Below are 13987 nucleotides of genomic sequence, written 5' to 3'. Positions count from 1 at the left end.
AGGTATTTAAAAGACGAGTAGATGAGGCGCTTAGGGACATGTTTTAGTGGGCATGGTGGTGTTGGGTTGATGCTTGGACTCGATGATCTTAGAGGTCTTTTCCAACCTTTCCAACCTTAATGATTCTATAATTCTAAGAAAAATATGTTCTTTGGTATCCTCCTGAAGTTTACATTCTCAGTTGCACTTCTGATTGTATTATACTTTTAGATGAATTTATACTGTCATAAATTTTGTGACTATGTAAAATGCAAAGGAAAAGTTATAGAAGGAAGAATAAATGTGTGAAAAATTATTACTTATTTTTTCTCACTTTACATCTGCCAGAAGAAAAACATCTGAAAGATGGGTGGTTTTTTTCTGGTACTTCGCAGAAAATTATATACAATTATTAGTCTGATATCAAATAGAGTACAGTGACATAGAAAACTACATTAGAAGTAACTGAGGTGCTTGTTTTACTTATGTGTTCCCCTCAGTTTCTTTGAACAAAACGTTTCCCTGTAACTTATTTCACAACAGTTTTCAGGTCAAAAATCTCTCTGCTTTCTAGATAGGAGGTCTGATTTTACACTCAGATACATTCTAAGAGCCTTTTTCATTTTGATAAATGTTCTGCAGGAGTCTTGAAACAGATGTTAATCCTTATAATTTTTAAAATAGTCATATTGTCTACTGGCAAAGCAAGCAAGCAAATAGTAGTTTCTCATTTTAAAAGCAATGCTGCACATGCAGTGGATTCACTAATTGTTTTAGATAAATCATTTAACTTTTACATACATTAGTGAAAATGTCAAACCACATTTAAAAGCAATGTTTTAGCTAAATTCTGCTGGTCTTTGACTATGTGGGGAGGCAAGAAAGAGGGCCAAGAAAACCCATGCTGTATACTTGTAAATAAATAATTTTTTTTTTACCAAAGGTGAGATGAAATTTCATTGACAAAATTGCCATATGTGAGAGCTTATTTAAAAAATCAAACCTGACATGACTCATCTCTGAATCTGAGGTCTTAGTAAACTTGAGCAAGCTTTTTAAGAGCTCAGACTTCTTCACTTACAGGTCCAAATTAATCTTGCTTTCCTACTTCTTAGTTGATTTTTTTTTTTTTTTGAGAAATCAAGATAAATTTCTTTAGTGTGTTTTGTTTGTTTGATTTGCATTCAGCTGAAACCAGAGAGCAGTCCTGTCTCTCTTGGCATTGGAAAAGTTTGGGCCCAGTCTGGGCTTGAAATTTTGGGTTCTTCAAAACCAAATGCAAGGGACATAAAATGAAAGGCATATGTAAGCAGCGGAAAACATAAAGTTCAAAAAAACAGGATGTAGGATTGTTTAAGGCTGTAAAGTGTACAGTCCCCCTTTCTCCTTTTTAGCAGTTTATGTTTGTTTGTTTGTTTGTTGGTTTGTTTAAAGAACACTTGACACTTCTTCCCCAAAGAAATAGGTTTTGATATAATTTCAAACACCTAGTCCTTGGACACAGTATGTACCTATTGAAGAATTTGTTAAACAACTTGCTTTCTGAAAATACAAAATATCTGATAGATGTTATTTTACAGTTGATTCAATTTTATGCAGCGTATGAGACTTCCATCCCTTCTGGAAAACTGACATACATAGTATAAGAGTGTGTTGTATTGTACACTATAGACTTTTCTATAGTGATGAAATGGAGAAAAGTCTTTTCTGGAAACCAGTTCAGGAAGCTTCTTAAGCACATACAATTTTCTGTGCTTGAATGATGAAAGAAAGAGTGATTTAGCAAACTAGTATCATATTGACTTTAAATCAGCTGCTCCAGGTACTTAATCACATGACCCTATTTGCATAATCTTATGAACTTTCTTCACTGATTAAAGTTAGTCATGCTTTCAAATGCAATACCAACCTTGGGCCTTGTCTGAGGTTCATTTCTACAACGTGCTGCTCCAAGATTCATCTCTGTTGGTTTCTGCTGACATCAAGCGTGGTGGAGACTGTCCTGGGCTTTTCAGGATGAGCCTTTAATGAGCAAGGGAGCACTAGCACTCTCAATACAGTCATACAATAGTCCTCACTAGAATGGGAGAAGGACTCTTCATACAGCTATTTCTAACAAGAATTGAGACGCATTTAGCAAGCAAAGTGAGCGGAACATTTTTTGGTGCAGGATTTCTGAGCTCTCACCTGACATTGATATAAGGAGATAAGTAATAGCTCCTAACTGAAAAGTAATTTAGCGACTTTCCCTAGAGTAAAAAGGTGTTAACTACATTCACTAGAAAGCCTGCAAAAGGCACTACTTAATAATAAGAAATTGATTTTTCAGAAATGCAAAATCTCTTTTACAATGACTTTAAGATACTTATTGACACAGCAGGAAGAAGTTGGCTTGATATGCAGAAGACAAACACAATGCCAAGATCACTTACTTGTTAATGAAACACTTGTTCAGAATGAGAATCGAGTTCTTAAAGGCTTTATTCTAGCTGAGCAAGCTAGATTTCACTTTTAGTTTCTGATATGCAGGCCTCATTCACACTTCCGTACTTCAGTATATAAACGTAGCATCAGATCTGGAGTAGTGACAGGGAGTCATTTGCTCTCTCCAACACAAAACAACTAAATCAGTTGTCTTGTCTCTCTCTGTTGGTAGTGGAGATCAGCCTGTCCAGGGCACCTCAGTTAGATTACTTCTGCAATAAGGAGTGAATGAATCTTGGGAGACTACACGGTTATCTTGGCCAAGTTAGGCAGCTCACATAAAATGTTAGGTGGTGTGAATATGCTTCTGAATGGTTCATCATTAATACAATAAACATATGATTTCCTGGCACTGTAGGGGTTTTAGGCAGTATGATAAAATACAGCTAGCTGCTGGGTTTGAGCCCAAGGATAATTGATACCTGTGAATCATAACTAAATTTTATAGCTAATTTCTTTGGTCAGGACAGTGCTCATTCAGCATAACATCTAAGACTATGAGGAAATCAGGAAGAAGTATTCTGAAAAATGAGTGTGACAAAGAACTAGATACAAATTCATTCAACTGTCTCAAAAATTCTACATTTAATTTGCCCTAATATAGAAATAGCATTTAAATTCATTGCTTCTAAATATTTCATATGCTTCTAATAACCTAATCTACAAATACATACTGTGCAGTGCCACCTCTCTCACCCAGATACATTCACAGAAATGTGTGCCTGTTCTTTTTATTTTGGTCATTCCTATTTTTATAGCATATGCTGTTATCTTCTTTTCCTAAAGCAAAACTGTTTACGGCTGTTCTAGGGACATTGTTGCAAACTTTTTATTTAAGTTGAAACATTTATTTTTTTAAACTATAGTATATTCACCATTTGCACTCACATCTCATCCTCTGTGTCCAGTTAGCTTCATGTTGTGGTGGTCTCCATAGATTCTGCTTGATGAAGAAGGATTTGGCCTCATCCTGATCTGCTCCAAAGACCACCAAAATCATAGGGGAAAGCAGCCAGTGACATGAATTGGCTTTGGGTCAGTGTCTTTGACTGAAGATTTTTTTTTTTTATTATGTCAGATGTTTTTTCTGATCATTATTTTGATCTCCACTTCCTCCACTGTTTGGGATCTCAGAACCTGAAAATTATTTAAAACTTTGAAGACTTTCTTCTTCTGCTTTGGTAATGTTTTTGTTCTCATTAAATGAGAGTCCTTTTTAACATTGTGTAGTGTGCTATAATAATTAATTAAATCTCTACCTTCTAGACCTTTAGTAATGTTAATTTCAAACTTCTTGGGCTTTTAAGTGGTCCTTAATTGTGAAATTTAAAAGCAAATGTTTATTGATTAGCATCAAATGTGTGTCTCTTGGCATTCTCTCTGTTAATCTTCACCTGCCAATCCCCTGTGAAGCTTCTAGTTTGGGAATTCAGCAGCCACCTTTATTCTACTCTAATGAGAAAAAATATAGTCATTAGGGTGGCTATAGTTTTTAATATTTAAACTAAATGTTGAAGGGATTATTGTTGCAGTATTATTCTTTCTGACAGAACCCACTGCTTAACTGGTTAATTGCTTCCTTGCTTTCATTTTATTGATACAAATTGCTTTAAAAATTCAAACAAGAGGTTGGTTGCAAATCTTCTATTAATGCTGTTTAAGTCTGCATGTAATGAAGACACTGCATTATTTAAAATTGTAAGTTTGACTTTCTATTTTCAGGCTTGTGTCCTAAAATACTTGGTTTTGTACTAAGTGGTTTACCAAAACAATGGAAACTAATGGGCATTTTTAGAAAATTTAGGCAATTTACAGAAAAAAACTGTACCTTGGAAGAACTGACCATTTGTGATTTAGTTCCTTTCAGCATGCATGTACTCACATTATCTAAAGCTGGATGTAGCTGAAACTTTCTGATCTGCTCCCCAGTTGAAGAATTGTTTCTTACAGCTATTCAACAATATGCATGCATTATGTCCAATGACAAATATATTAGCTTTATTTAAATAGTATTGTAACTTAATGTACAATAACTGTAACATAACTTACTGTCATTAAAATACAACTTTGCTAGGGTATCACTGGTACTACAAATCTAATTTTTTTTAAAGACACTCTTCTAGTATAAACATTTGATGTTTGTTTTAATTCCCATTCCAAAGTAAGCCAAAGGTATAGTTATCATTTGGAAAGCTAAATGGGGACCCAAGCACATATAGAAAATCCTGTATCCTCTGTTTTTGCTTACTTATTAAAAAAATAGAAATTTGACTGTCTTCATAGTGGTCTTACAGCAGTGAAGGAAAGCCCTACATAGCCCGTCAGCAGGCCTGACCAGATTAATTGTGAATGAGTTGAGATGAAAGTATATCATCTTGAGTAATTCTATGGACCTAGTTTTGCTTTACAAATGTTTAAGTTTGTCTGCTTTGGAAATGGACTGGTATTACCTGCAGCTGCAGTTATGGCCTTAAAGCTGTTGTGTGGGCAATTCAGTCTGGAAGAGTTTGTAACATCTTACCAAAGTAGCTTAATTTAAGATCTGCTGATTTAAGAATAAGGATATAGATATGGAGATTTACACTAATATATAGTCTATAAGAGCATTTATATCAATTAATTACATAAAATAAAGATTTTCTTAGAAAAATGTAATGCTATTGTAAGAACCCACCTCTGATGAAGATATCTCACACATTTTGCTCATAAGTGTCAATTCTAAAAGCCAGTTTTCCCAATTATCAGGATCTCATAGGTCTCTACATATTCTGGAGACTAACTAAGGATCTGTTATGACCAAGCAGGAATCCACTTACTTGTTCTATTCAATGTTTTATTTCAATTTCCTTCAGGTCTTGGGGAGTGGGAGGGGTAATTCTTTTCAAAATCTCATGATAAAACATGATAAAATTCCCAAAGTTTCCCATTAAAAAAAAAAAAAAAAATCTTAAATTGAGTATTTACTATGACCCTGCTAAAAATAGGTGTTTCTGTATGTCTTGTGAAGAACTTACATAATGTCATCAACTTCTTTATTTGCTGTTCCCTATTTGTTTGACAGTTTTTCTTTTTTTTTTTTTTTTCCTTTTTTTCCTATTTACTCTTGTTGAAAGTTAAGCTTTTGCTTTTGGCCCTGTATTGTACCACTGCTTAAAAAGTTTTACTAGTTGCTACAATCCCATTAACAATATTTCCTTGTGGTTTCTCACCTGTATGTTTGTACCCAGTTGTCTCAAAAACTGTTTACTTTTCTAGGTAAAAAGATGAGTCATGCTTGAAAACCAACCAGTAAAATGAGTGTAGAGTCTCTCATTCAGACTTATAAGCACTTCCATGATTCATATATATCAGTGATAAATGCTGTATGTAATTGAGATTAAAAAATTGCAGAGTCATGGAAACAACAATGGCTTTGAACACCTAGCAATGAACATAGGTCATTGGGGATGGTCTCTACTTTGGTAATAGAGAAGGATGAAATATCTTTCCAAATCTGTCGTGTGTAAGAGGGTATAGATTCCTTATTTAGCCTGAGGTTGGTTACCAGTGCCTCCCTGCAGCAACCATTGATATGATATAATAATATAACGTATGAATCACAAGTAGACTCATTTAGACATGGTTCTAATTTGTGTCTAAAGTCACAATTTGATTCCAAGGAAACTCATGTTTCTGGGCAAATATCAGGCCAAGTCCAGGACTTTTATTTTCAGCTGACAAATATTGTGTGGGTTTTTTGGAATTTTTTTGTATGTTATATATCCTAAAATAGATGTAAAATTTTTGTAAGAGCCTTCACACTTCCTCCTTCCTCTTTATGTATTAGCAAAAGTGTACATGGCTGACTATACTCAGTATTGAGCCCCAGCAGTGTGAAATTTATATCAGCATTTGTTTCTTCAAGCTAAACTGAATTTTAGTCACTAGAATGCAGTGGCTTTGACTTCCAGACAGCAATTGTTTCCAGGCAGAAATTTACAGCATTGCAATGTAGTTGGTTTACCTTCAGGGTAGAATCAACGTAGGGCAGTTTTAACTCCATTGTGCTTGTTACTCATGGAATATGGGGATGCATTTGTTACAGCAGGACTCCTTTAATCCTGAACATTAGCAATCTGTAGTATCTTCCCCTTTCACTAAGTTTGTATTTTATTGGCAAACTCGATAATATTGCAAGGGGGACAGTTATTTATGGTCATTCAGACATCTAAAATAGGATAATGCCTTGAGGTCTGTTTTTTTGTTTTAAGTCATATATTCTTATTTTGTGGGACAAGTAAAATTATTCTGTTAAGCTGATTAGAGTGTGAAATCCACACTTAGCAAAAAAGCATACATGCCCATATACTTAGTAGCCCCAGGTTTTTGGCATTTCTTAATTAAGATGTAGCAAGGGTTTTCAGTGTGTCCAAATACTTTATTATGTGGAGCATATTTTCGTTCAGCCAAGAAATGGTCTCATTTAACTTTGCCCTGAGTAGAAGTAACTCCAGATTTCAGTAGCACTGACTTGCTTATCCTCGGATTGAAGGATTCAGAAGGAAACAAAGAACAGTGAGGCGAATGTGGCCTGCCTACTGAGGAGAAGATACGATTTCTTTAGTTATCTTCTTAGCTGTGTGATTTCAGAATTTCTGCTCACAGAACACAGAAGTATTCTGGAATGGTTTCCACTATGTTATCCAAGAAAAGTTAGGTCTTTTATGTGAAGAAGCTCACAAAAAGGCTTAACCTGGTCATCCTTGGCTGCCCACAGGATCCCTTTCATTGCGAGATCAAAGCCAGATGTAGGTGGGAAATTGTAGTGATAATTTTGATGATGGGTTTGGGGTTTGTTTCCCCACTCCCTTCAAATTCTTGTTCAGTTTACAGGGGTGGAAAAAAGATTAGCTCTACCAGAATGCCTCAGTGGATTCACTAAGGAGAAAATCATTATTAAAAGTTAGCATGAGAGTACATGAGAAAGATGTAGAAGTATGTGCATCAATCCTGACAAAGGACACAGGCAATACCAAAGAACACAATTTTGGGACATCATCCAAATTTAAACTTAACTTCTTGCTTTGAATCCATCAAGATGGTTAGATCATCAAAAGATATATTTGATAAATACAGACACAAAACTAAAGGCAATTGTTATGCCTGAACAGGAACAGTAAATTACTTATTGAAATCTTGTAATTAATGTAGTTATGGGGAAAAGAAAAAAAACCCACCACCTACAGTACTACATACTGTTTAAAGTGGATTGAATTAATGGAGATATCTATTTATATGGTCTGATTCCACCCACCCCCCTTATTTGAGACGTGTGAAATCTCATTAGCTTTCTTTGATAGATACATAAGGTATCCCAAGTGGCTTATAAAGTAGTTGGAGTTATTTGTCAGTCAACCTGTTCCTGAACCATTGTTCTGAACCTGTCAGAGGTTGTAGCTTAAATCTTTAGAAAGTGTCTTCTATGAAAGATTAAGTTATATTTGTGTTAGTGTCGTGACACAACTGTTCAAAATATTTTGATGCATGCGATAATTTTTACTTTACTTCACTTGCCAATATTCATATGCACAACATCTGTTCTAAAGAGTTTGCCCTTCAGTTGCAAAAGGAAACTTATTTCCAGGTGTCCCATAGGCCTTCATTCATTTGTGTGTCGTGTAAACATTATGACTGTGGTTACATAAGAATTAATTCATGGTCTATAATAATTATAATGTCAGTAGTAATAGGTAAGGTATAGAATTTGATAATTTAAGGTTGTGTCACTCTTGTTTAGAGTTTCGTATTACTTGTTGGTTAGATTAATGCATATTGGACCTGTTCACAGGGTGTTTTCTGAAGCCTGAATCTCATGAAATCAAAGCAATATTTTGTCTAGGTAACTGTCGAAGTTTATCAGCCTGTGGCCTAGCATGCCAGCTACAAATAACATAACTGCATTTGGTCTTGTTTTCATTGACTATTACAGGAGATTTGCCTTTGGTGTCATTGTGAAAGGGTCTGGGTTCTTGGAAATCTTGGTAGTTTCTAATTAAAAAGGAATGGGATAAAAATAACTTTATTCAACATGTATTTTCTTTCAATGAACAATATCCTTTAGATTTTCAGCATGTTACTTAAAAGGGTGTTTATGCTATCACTCATGCTATGGCTGTAGTTAATCACATACTTGCTGCACTGCCTCTTTCTATGATAAACAACCTCCAGAATAGTCTACTTGTTAGAGCTTAGGGTAAATGACGCTGTAGATGGCACGAACTCTATGGGACATAATCACTTCCTGTGTATGTACGAACTCGATACAGAACAGTTTTTTTCTTCTGTTTAAGGGCAACTGGAGATTGTTATGCTTATTTATTTATCTGCAAAAGAGCACTCACCTAATCCACTCATAATGCCATGTTTATGCTGGAATGTCTTGGAAAAAAAAAATGCTCAGAAGAACTCCCCAGTGAATCTCTAGTTACTTAATTGTACTTCAAGGACTGATTTAAAAACTCAAGAATTTCCTTTTGATCGGTGCACAAAATCTTTCACTGTAAGCATTCCAGTCCACTCCCCTCTGAAAGTAATATTTTTCAAAAGGATATCCCAGTACTCTCTTAATAAAAGAGCATTTATCATTCCCAAAGTAGATCTATTTACTCTAAGCCACACTGTAAGATGATTCAACGGCACTGCTAATCCCCTGTTGATCTAGGTGACAAACCTCTCCATTCTCCATAGTTCTCCTTGTTTTCAATGTAGATCACCCATTTCACAGATTACTGGGATGGCTACACGAGCTATTAATACTTCAACAAAATTAGATGGCTCATATTTCAAGAAATGTACGAAATCTGCATGTGAATAAAAACAAAGATAAAGAGTTCATAAGTGAATTCAAGAGGGGAAAGAAAAAAAAAAGGCTTCTCTACTAGGAGGAACCAGCCATCTATTAGAAGGAGACAAAATAAAATGCATAGATGAGAAATTAACATTCATGTGCTACGGTGTCTAAGGAATTTTAGTAAATGCTTCTTAAACAATAAGCCATTGCATGCAATACTTGTTTCTTACTGGAGTGTTGAGAGCAATTACATTTCAGGCTGTCTGGATGTAAATTACCATGTGGTGATAACTAAGGCTTTTCTTTGGGTTGCCACTACCTTTCAAGATTTAGCAAAAGAGCGTTTCACAGACTCATGGGCCCTGAGTTCAGTTTTATCTTTGATGAGACCTGTGGTGTAACATGAACTACTCATGAGAGTTACTTCCAGGGGAAATAGCCCCTCTAAAATGAGATTTTTTTTTTTAATTTGATATTTTTGGTTTTTAATCTTTTCCCTTGCAGCTGTGCTGCTGCTAGCAGCAATGGAATTCTGAACTAGTGGGTTTATGGCATTGCCTTTAACTCAGCTTAGTTCTGGTCATATTGGCATCTAAGTTTCAAGTTGGCAAATTGCATAATGATTTTATGAGAGGTCATAAATGTGTATTTCTGTTTTGAACTGACTGTTTAGTGAGTGTTTATTTCTCCTAATTTTTCCCAAGTGAGTAAACTAAAAGTCAGAAAGATGACAGCAGCACCCATAAGTTACGGTTGTTAAGATGATATGCATGACATTTCTATTCTGCTTTTCAGTGGTCTTACATGCTTGGGAGAAGAGACAGCAAGGCTGTGGGGTTGCAGAATAGAACACAGTGTGGTTACTGACTGGATTTTTAGTGTTAAACTTGGCCTTTGCTTCTGTGGTAGAGCAACTGTCTCAATTTCTAGAGATTTAGCACTCTGCTGCTTCATCTCGAGATATCAGGTAACCCCCAATGCTATTTACTAAAGTATACAGATGACTCCTGGAGACATCTGCAGGAAATACATGTCTAGAGGAAATTTGACTTAAGTCAGGAGGAGAATTCACTGACTATATAAATCAAGGTTTCACAAAGTGGGTTAATTTTTCGTTTAAAAACAAACCAATTAAGAGACCTTAGAGGCCCTGGCAATACAAATGATGAGATTAGCATCTAAAGTCTGTATTGCTGTCTGTCTGTTTTGAAATCTTTTATGCAAAATATTCATGTTTTGTTGTGGTTTATAGGCTCATCTACTTGGGATTCAACTCAGAATGTTGTTTAAAACCTAAATTTTCCTGAAATGAGAAGGATGCAAGAGTGCCCTGTGTGTTGTCACTTTGAGCCCATACTTTTTTTTTTTCCCATACACTGAGTATTGCACTGAAATACTTATTCTTACATTACCATACATAGAGCTCCCTGAGTATCTTCCCAGTCACTTCTTCCATAAAACATTACAACTAATGCATTATGCTTCCGACTGTTGATTATGGGTGATGTTATGACATGTCCCTTTGGGCTGTGTATAGCACTTTAATTTTTACATGAATTGGCTTTGCACAGAACATCTACATTTCTAGGCAATCCATCAGTCTGTGAGGATAACTGCCATGTTGTGAAGGAGAGTTCATGTTTCAGTTTTTATTCTGAAATACTCCTTGTGGGTGTATATGGGCACATGAACACATACTCCTTGCTATCTTGGAGAATATTCAACACAGTAGAAGAGAACAAGAACAATTTGTAGATATCCTATGGGAAGGAAATGTGAACTATAACATGAAAAGGCATGAGAAATTCGGGACAAATCTGGTTTTGGGCTTTCTGTTTCTTCCACTGTCCAACCAATTTCTTGTGTCTCTTAGTTCTTCTATTCCTGTTTTTGTTGCTTTTCGCTCTTATACTCCTCAGGAAAAACACATCTTTTGCAGCCAATTCATTTTGCCAGGCTGATACCAGGGGAATAGAAGATGAGCACCAAAAGCTGTGACTTGTTGGGGGTGTCAGCTGGAGTGACGCCTGGCTGGGAAAGGGTGTCTTCCAGCTATTTAGTGGGAGCCAAACTGTGCATTCATCTTGGCAGTGACACCAGCATCTTTGGCAGAGAAATGCTCTCTCTCTTCCTTAGAGAAGGCTAGGCGTGCCAGTTATGCAAGGCAACTGTGGGTAGCTGGGTTTTGGAAGACAAGCTTGTCCAGGGCAATCCCAGTCTCTACAGTCTCCATATATGCAGAGGATGTGAAAATGAAGACCAGGGGAGCACTTGGTGTGCAAGGACAGTGTTGCATTTCTGCCTTGATGGCAGAAGCTTGCTAGGCAATGAGAAATAAAAAGCTTGGACTGGTTTAGCATGGATGGATGCAGGCAAGGAAGAACTGTGTAATGTCTGGGAGGCTTGCCATGGAGAGTATGGATTTTTACACTTGAGAGACCCAGGTTGGTCTTAACCTTAAACCCATCTTAAAGTTGATATAAAAAAGCTTTAATGGCAATTCAGGAATTGGGTGCAAATGTATGAAATGAGAGGGCAGGATAAGCAAAGGGGAAGGATATGTTGTTAGAAAAAAGGTGTTGGGAAGGGAGAGGGGACAGGGATTTAAATTGGTTTAGCATACCTGATATTTAACATGCCATACTTGTAAAAGTGTCATGACTGGTTTGGAGTCTGTGTAGAGGAAGGGATGTGGAGGCATCCCTTTCTTCCTCCACATATCTTTGTATCTACTTTTGTATCCTTAATAACTATGTTAGTGTCCCACACCTTTTTAGAAGTTGTGTAAGTATAAAGTTTGCAGGTTTGACAACTTGGATGAAAACAACCTATAAATCATTTTTGCTACCAAAAGCAAAGTAGCTTTGATCATTTGCAAATATGAGTTGAGGTGGTGCTCCAGATGCTTGCTGAAGGCTATTTCTTTGTCAGACCAGCTGTAAAAGCATTATCTTCTAAGTTGGGCCAGGTGATCAGATGTGCTAGAGGTGATCCTAGCTCATTGGTTTCTTGCATGCTATTTTGTGGATCCAATGAGCTATTTAGGCTCCATTTGGACCTTTATGGTGGGGTACTGTGACAAAGTTAGCTCTGTGCTACTTCAGAGGGTTTTATAAGTTAAAAAGCTATGCAGATTGGTAGCTTGGTTTCTGGAGAAGGGGAAGAATTGAGAATAACAGTGTAGCACATAAAATACTGTAAATAGTTCTTATTTGTAATAGACTGCTGTGAAACAGTCTTTATTTAGATGGTGTTATTACAGCTAATTTGGGGTAAATATTGCAAACGTTTTATTTTCTCTCAGCAGACCAAAACCAAATTGCAAGAAGAATAAAACTTTATTGCTTTATCTTGAGAAACACTTAAAGCACTGAAATAAAAGAGGGGAGGAATACAGCGCTCGTATTTTTAGTGTACTTAACAATACTTTATCTGAAAGGCAAAAGAATGACCTGTTGATATCTTCTAAGATTTACGCTTGGGGCAAGCAGGTTTTGTGTCTTTAAAGAGGGGAAGTATTGTAGAACAAAAGGAAGTAAAAATACTGTATGTATTTTATTAGTCTCTCATATATGCAAGTTAATTTTTTTTTTCCTGGCATGAAGGTCATTGACGGTGAGAGACAGAGATGACCACAGGCAACAAAGAGTTAAGCAGAACATACAGATATTTAAACATCCAAGGGGCAGCAAGGGGAGGAGGAGGAGGGATGAAAGCACTAAGGTCTTTTAAAGTTGTTTTCTTTGTTCCTCCATTATCTTGCAGTTCTACTCATAGATGAGAGCAGCACTAGGGATAAGGGGGATAAAGTGAAAAGCAGGAAAGAGAGGAGGAAAATGGATGTGGTGTTCTGCATTAGGAATACAACGTGGTTCCCTGTGCCTTGCCTCAGGAAGGAAAAGAGAGCTGTCACCCCAAAAGTGAGGGAGACTGACTTCTGTGGATGCTGAGAACTTTTAATAGCAGGGGCTCAAGTACTGAGGGGGGATGGAGCCAAGTACTCAAATTGCATGATGTTTATATAGTGCAGCTTTCTGTCTTGAGCAATTCTAATTAAATAGATGTAGCAGCAGCTCTACAAATCTGTGTTTTCCCTTGATTTTCTGCTTACTGAAATGGATTTGTCTTGCTTTGAATGACTGACAATGGCTTCTGGGCCAAGCATTACAGTTCTCAGCCACCCCCCCACCCCCATTCCCGAGTAAGAAATATTGGTGACATTTGGGAAAGCTTTTGTTTGGTGGAATATGTTTCTGGAATATAAAAATTATTAGGGAAGGTGGCCAAGTGTGTGTGGGTTGTTTTGGTGTTTTCGGGTTTTTTCCCCTCTTACAGTATGTCTGAAAGATGCAACAACTTGCAGATGTGAAAAGACCCTTTTGAATTAATGACTTTTCTTACAATTCTCCAAGTATATAGCCTCTTGCCTTATCATGAAGGCTTATGCATATTGTAATTGAAAAGTTGAATGTATTTCCAGCAGTCTAAAAGAGAAAAGAAATTCTCAAGTAGAGCTACCACTATACATACCATGGCTGCTAGTTTTTAATGGTATTGAAACTGAGTTTCCAACCTCATTGTTCAAACCATGAAGTGCTATTGATACTGGTATATTTAACCCAGCTTATATTAGGCAGCTTCACAGTTGGATAGGTACAAATAACAGCTGTAACTTATTTATTGTTACCCGTTCTA

This window comes from Aptenodytes forsteri, unplaced genomic scaffold (assembly GCF_000699145.1).
Source record: "Aptenodytes forsteri isolate BGI_AS27 unplaced genomic scaffold, ASM69914v1 Scaffold114, whole genome shotgun sequence".
NCBI lineage: Eukaryota > Metazoa > Chordata > Aves > Sphenisciformes > Spheniscidae > Aptenodytes > Aptenodytes forsteri.
This window is presented reverse-complemented; position numbering follows the sequence as displayed.